Here is a 7746-nt window from a genome sequence, read left to right on the forward strand (position 1 = left end):
ACACGAGGCAATCTGTTGATACAATAATGCACAAGGCTTTTAAAAAAAATCAAAAGAGAACGAGAGGTCAAAATTCGTATATCGTTACTAACATTATGGTTACTAAAATATCTGTCATAACGGATATGTACGCTAAAATCACTACCACGATTATGGTAAGAGTGTGGTGTGATACTTGTAATCTCGTAAAAGGCACATAAATAGTTATTATCTCAGAAAATGGTTGGTTAAACCAACTAGGAACAACCTAAGATAACAAATAAGTTAAGCTTTTAAGCTAATATAAGGCAAATTAGAACTGTTTTAATGGAAGGAAGATAATATTAATTTATTTAAAAAAATAACATAATATTATTAAAAAGGTACCTAACTTACAGCAAGAAGAAGATAATGAATTTTTTAATTTTGTTAGCCCCGCTAAAATTTACGATCGGCTGAACTGATTTGCTAAATTTTACTCTTGAAATAGTCGTGAAAGGCCAGGGACTAGCAAGGGTTTATTTTAGATGGGAGGTCATCTAGTTAAAGATAGGATACACAGACTTCCGAGATATCGCATTATTTCTTTAGTAGAATTAAATGGTAATATTATACAATAAGCAAAATTCAAAGAGCGATTAATAATTCTACCTAATATGTAATGCGGACTCAGGTCCGTACCGTAATTGGCCTTCCCGCTGTTATAATTTTGAGTGAGCAACCTTAATATTTAAAGTGATTTCTCTTGTGAGAGTGTCCATGGCCTAATGGGTAGACCTTCGGTTCGCACTCCTAGAGGGTGCAGGTTCGAACCCTGGTGGAGGCGTGTACCTATGAGACATTTTCTGATCTCAAGTACATAATACGGACGCTCGTACGGTGAAGGAAAACATCGTGAGGAAACCCGCACATAGTTGGTCCCAGACGTATTGACTAGTTCCTTCCTCTGGACTAGGCCGACTATGATGCGAGAATGCCGTATGCGCTTGGGCAACCATACGGACATTTAAAAATCTTGTCCCAGGCACTACAGTATTTGAGGAGTGGTTACTTCGCTCTGAAAAATACTGTATAAATCATCCACAACGGATGTAAAGGCCTAGTTTTTTTTTCTCTTGTGAATTTTATATTTAATTTATAATTTATGGAACACTCTGTTAATAGCGTAACGAGCTTGTTAATTGGGTTCAAAATGATTTGCAACTCCCAGTATAAAGCAAAGGCTGGACATTGCATAATTAATCAAAAAGGTAATGCCGTCAACACATTATTCAAAGCAGAGGGTTGTACATTAAAATTTCATCATTAGCATTACTGGTATAATATATTTGCAAGCAATAAAGATAGGTGATACCTATATTCCTATTAAGTAGGCACAAAAGTAGCCCATAATTATTATATCATACAGGGGAGGAACTCAGCTGTTTATCTTATATCTTTAAACGAGCAATTCTTGTATATATAATAAATGAATCTCGGAATCGACTCCAACGATTTTCATGAAATTTAGTATACAGGGGGTTTCGGGGGCGATAAATCGATCTAGCTAGGAATAATTTTTAGAAAATGTCATTTTATTCGTGTTTTATCGAATACCGAGCAAAGCTCGGTCAACTAGCTAGTTTGTAATAATACTCGCTCCACTCTGAGACAAGAAACATTGTTGTGTTACATAAAATCATTCAAAATTACGCTTAAAATTAATTTAATTAACCGTAATAATATGACAACCACCTGTTAAACATTTTCTATGACCAATATAATAAAGTACTATAATATAGTAAAGTAATACTTTTTTATTCTTATTTTCTATTATAAAGTATACTCCAACTTTTAACGTTGACTGTACAATGTACACACTTGGATTGTTGAGCTTCGGGGGCTTATAACGCTCGAATTATAATTGTACTTTGATCAAAACAAAGGAAATTTAAAAGCCAGCAACTTATTGTTGTAATTCCGAAATTGGGCACAAGGCTTTTAAGTATACTAGCCATAATGCTTGCTCTTCTCGCCAAGCTAGTACCTAACTTGACATAATGTGTATGACTATTTCAAAAGTTTTACTGCCGCACTCAGAGTGGAACATTAATTATTTAATTGTGATTAATTCAAAATTTTGACATAATACATACATTATATTCTGTCAAACTCTTCCTTAAATTGAAGGTTAATTGTAATTAAATGTCTCTGAGTACGGCGGTTAGTCTCACACTTTCGGAACTAATTTTGAAATAAAATATTTATAATAGTTTTTCAAAATACAAATATGATTAAATTACTGGATTGTTATTAATGTAATAGTTTACTAATAATAGTATACAATTGTTATTTTACTGTATTGGTTTAGGCCGATATTAATGTTTTGTGTTAAACTAAAGCTTAATCGTAACTAGAATTATAAGCAGGTGAAGCCCAATTAAAACAATGTATGTTTGAGTTGAAAACTCGTTATATTTTAAATTTATTACTATCCAATCTCATACGTTATATACATACATGTTACATACATACAGTGGGTGCCCAAATTATTATACTCAGTGTGAGATTTTTGTTTATATTCGTATTGGTTGATTGTTTCAGCATTTAGTGTTGTTTGTTTTACTATTTTTATTTATTTTTGTTAATTTAGGCCGTCTTCTACATTTTCTGAGTTAGTAACATATTTATATTCAACAATACATTTGTAATGGTAACACAATAATTTAGCACGACAGTTATAGTTAGTCGATTATGTCGTAGAAGACCGTGCTACGCTAGCTACGGGTATGTCGTAGAAGACCGTGCTACGCTAGCTACGAGTGTGTCGTAGAAGACCGTGCTACGCTAGCTACGAGTGTGTCGTAGAAGACCGTGCTACGCTAGCTACGAGTGTGTCGTAGAAGACCGTGCTACGCTAGCTACGAGTGTGTCGTAGAAGACCGTGCTACGCTAGCTACGAGTGTGTCGTAGAAGACCGTGCTACGCTAGCTACGAGTGTGTCGTAGAAGACCGTGCTACGCTAGCTACGAGTGTGTCGTAGAAGACCGTGCTACGCTAGCTACGAGTGTGTCGTAGAAGACCGTGCTACGCTAGCTACAAGTGTGTCGTAGAAGACCGTGCTACGCTAGCTACGAGTGTGTCGTAGAAGACCGTGCTACGCTAGCTACGAGTGTGTCGTAGAAGACCGTGCTACGCTAGCTACGAGTGTGTCGTAGAAGACCGTGCTACGCTAGCTACGAGTGTGTCGTAGAAGACCGTGCTACGCTAGCTACGAGTGTGTCGTAGAAGACCGTGCTACGCTAGCTACGAGTATGTCGTAGAAGACCGTGCTACGCTAGCTACGAGTGTGTCGTAGAAGACCGTGCTACGCTAGCTACGAGTGTGTCGTAGAAGACCGTGCTACGCTAGCTACGAGTGTGTCGTAGAAGACCGTGCTACGCTAGCTACGAGTGTGTCGTAGAAGACCGTGCTACGCTAGCTACGAGTGTGTCGTAGAAGACCGTGCTACGCTAGCTACGAGAATGTCGTAGAATACAGTACTACGCGCCTAGCTGTGAGTAGGTATGTCGTAGAAATCCCGAATCGTTACACTTTATTAATTATTCAATTCCTATTATTGCGTAGTTAGAAAATTAAGGAATTTTTTATTTCCTGTTTCGCGGTAAAGTGTTTTTACGAAACAGGAGTACCCCGACACTTTTTAGACTTTCAATATGTATTTCATGGTGTAATTATAAAATCCTTTTAAACATTTTAATTGTAAAGCATAAATCTTTTCGCCGCCATTGCTGCGTTACTGCAACTGGCGATTCATTTTAACTAAACGTCGCAATTATGCTGATCCGTTTTAAAATATCATTACTGTGAATGTGAACTATCCATTCTCTGCAGTTTTATAATAAAATTTGAGATATGCCGTTTTTATTACTCTGTGTGTTAAAACTCCATTTTATACCGCTAAGTATAATTATTTATCTTGAATTTTGTTATGTGGGTATTTTTATCACGACTATTATATTTATTACTGACTGTTAAATGTCTTTTAAAAAGTTTCATTGTTCGAAATTCAAAACCAATTACCGGAGTCTTTGGAGTACGACAGACACAAAAGAAAATTGCCTTCCGGATTGAAGTTAATCTCGACTTGAAATATGTTAATCTTTTTAAAATAATAAAAAGCTCCTGCAAAATTAACGAAACAGTATAAATTTTAAACGTTTCATCGTAATCTAAGAGAATTACTTCAGTTGATCTTTTGATGAGGGTCACTAATAAATTTTATATGAAGACCGAATGAAATCTCTCGGGAGGCCTAGTTTTAGGGTTTTTGTGCTGCTATTACTTTGTTTGCTTTATGTTTATTGAAGGACATTCTCTTTATTAGGTCCTTTACCTTAACTAGAGGTACAATTATTTTAATAATAATAATAAATGCTTTATTCAAACATCAATCCAATGCACATTCATAGGTTGGTCATATGAAAACAGCAATGTAGGTTTAAAAAATATTATGATAAGCTCATCATAAAAGACGTTGGCGTTTTATATTAAGGTGAGTTTAAAATTTAAGGTAACATACCTTAAATTGACGTAGACGGTGTTAATTCTTCTTGTAAGAAGAAATCTTTAGCTAAATCTTCGTCGTGTCATCGTATCGTCGAGTTGTGAATTATATCTCTCATCATTTTTAGGGTTCCATAGCCAAATGGCAAAAAACGGAACCCTTATAGATTCGTCATGTCTGTCTGTCTGTCTGCCCGTCCGTATGTCACAGTCACTTTTCTCCGAAACTTTTTGAGCTATACTATTGAAACTTGGTAAGTAGATGTAGTCTGTAAACCGCATTAAGATTTTGATACAAAAATGGGAAAAAAATATTAAAATTTTAGGGGTATATAGGTACAACTGAAACAAAAATATTTTTTTTCATTTGACCTATGCGTGTAGGGTATCTATGAATAGGTCCTTAAAAATCATATTGAGATTGCTAACATAATTTTTTTATAACTTGAATAGTTTGCGAGAGAGACTCTTCCAAAGTGGTAAAATGTGTCCCCCCCCCCTTCTAACTTCTAAAGTAGGGGCATGATAAGTCTAAAAAAAATACATGATGTACATTACTATAAAAACTACCAACGAAAATTGGTTGGAAAATGTATACCTTAATTTAACTTTCATTAAATCAACTGAAATATTAAAATAAATCAAAAACCTTTTAATTTCATAAAAATAAACCTTATTGCTGCTGCGGAACCCTTCATGGGCAAGTACAACTCGCATTTCATTCATCATCAGAACAAGATATTTTCACATATTATATTAAGTGGGATAGCCCTTAAAAAGTTTTTTTTTCAAACACTGCAAAACTTAGTGAGAGTAACCTATAGTTTCTACAACACAAAAGTATTCATATTGTCTTTCAAGTTAGACAAAGGATTTCACACTTTCTCACCGAGTGCCTTTCAAAGTAAAATACCGGCCAAGATATCTGGAATATCGAAAACATTTTTTACTTTACCCCCAAGAAACATACCGGCATGGAACACTTGTATTTGAAACGAGATTTTTTACTACCTCGCTTCCTAGAACTGAAATTTTCTTGAGAAATATTCAAAGAAATACAGTTGCAATCAACAACAAAGATTCGAAATTTCGGTATTTCATACAGTACTAGATGTTTTCTGTAGCTTTGTTGATACAGAAATTCGGTGGAACCATGCATTTTGAAATAAAACTTGTCTTCACATTCATCAATATCGCTTCAACATTTTTATTAAAGACATACTTTCGTATTTATATTATTATTAGTATATAGAATAGTGAGATGCAAAATTGAGCTTTTATTGCGATGTTAGTATGCGTTTGGAGTACTTTATTGATATCTATAAAGTACTCCAAACATATTATAAAACAAAGTCGCTTTTTTCCCTCATGTCCCATTGTTCCCTTTAATCTTTAAAATTACGCAACGGAATGTGATGATTTTTTCAGTGTTAGATAGCCCATTTATCGAGGAAGGTTATAGGCTATATTTTATCACGCTAAGACTAATAGGAGCGAAGAAATAGAGGAAAATGTGGAAAAAATGGGTAAAATTATTTGAAAGGGCTAACTTGAACGCGCTAATCTCAGGAACTATGGGTCAGATTTGAAAAATTATTTCAGTGTTAGATAGCCCATATTTTGTTGAGGAAGGATATAGGCTATATTTTATGACACTAAGACTAATAGGAGAATGTGGAAAAAACGGGGGAAAATTTTGAAAGGGCTTATCTCGCGAACTACTGAAGCAATTTTTATGTTATTTGGCACAGATAAGAAGTAGACCACGTGAAGGATCATAGGCTATCGGTTTTAATCATTTTTTCAGTGGCTATATATTTTATATCCGTGCGACGCCGGGGCGGGTCGCTAGTTATTAATATAATGTTACGTAGTAAACTATATGGCATGCTCTATGCGTGAAATCCAGACTTGGAGGCGACGACGTCGCTTTTCTTTCTATTTTCAAAATTGTATATTTTATGAGTTATGACACTTTGGCGAAATTTACATGTTAGAGGTGCTATAAGCGGAAATGAGCGCGCCTGCACCGGGACTCGTCTTAGTGGGAGGAAATTGAATAGCTTCAACGTATTTGCGAATTTTAACATTTTATGATCAAATTTTACACGAAGTTGAAAAAATCTAAATTCAAATGACATGTCATGTTTAAATAACGTTATTTTTTATATTCAAGGGTGGCCACTTGAATATATAACTACTATGAATGTGTGCAATTGTTAATCTTAGGTTGTGTCTTAGGTTTGTTTTTTAAAAACCAGATCACGTCTGAATACAAGACAACGCAATTTAAAAGTTTTTTTTTCATATGTAAAACTGATCAAAGCTTCAATTCACCAGCACCTAAATGCTATCTAAGTTATTCAAGCGTCTAAAGTAGGATAGAATAGGCTTTGTAAATGAATTAACATGCCATTTATACAATTCAACAAGTTGCGATATATCGGTTAGAGCTTTATAATAAATCCCTCAGATTTCCACAAAGAATTGGCAAAGAGCCAGCACAAAGACAAAGAAAACTCAAAGTCTTCGATTACAAATAAAATGATACAAGCACAATGCAACGGAGGATATTCCCCAATCGAAAATGTAGCAAATAAAAGCGAGTCAAATCGAATCAGGGTATAAATGTATTACATGTCATATTAAAGTTATTTTGCTGGTAAGCTCCGTAGCTGCCCGCAGGCTAGCTAGCAAACATTTTCTATTTCCTAAATAAAAGTATCGTCGAGGAAATTGAACTTAGACGTAGGAGAGCCATGTTTCGGCATGAATGGGCCGGCTTGACCGGAGAAATACCACGTTCTCACAGAAAACCGGCGTAAAACAGCGCTTGCGCTGTGTTTCGCCGAGTGAGCGAGTTTACCGGAGATCCAATCACCTACCCTATTCCCTTCCCTACCCTCCCCTATTCCCTTCCCTTCCCATCCCTACCCTCCCCTATTCCCTCTTAAAAGGCCGGCAACGCACCTGCAGCTCTTCTGATGCTGCGAGTGTCCATGGGCGACGGAAGTTGCTTCCCATCAGGTGACCCGTTTGCTCGTTTGCCCCCTTATTTCATAAAAAATATATTTATTCCTAGGGAGTTGACAGACCAACGTTATTTGGTCGGGTCATATCAATTCAATGTTAATTGTGATCTGTCGGCTGGGTTTGACATAACGCAACCAAACTACGTAGGTACCCCCATATGGCTCGAAATTAACTTCTCCGATAGCATAA

This window comes from Aricia agestis, chromosome 14, assembly GCF_905147365.1.
Source record: "Aricia agestis chromosome 14, ilAriAges1.1, whole genome shotgun sequence".
Classification (NCBI taxonomy): Eukaryota; Metazoa; Arthropoda; class Insecta; order Lepidoptera; family Lycaenidae; genus Aricia; species Aricia agestis.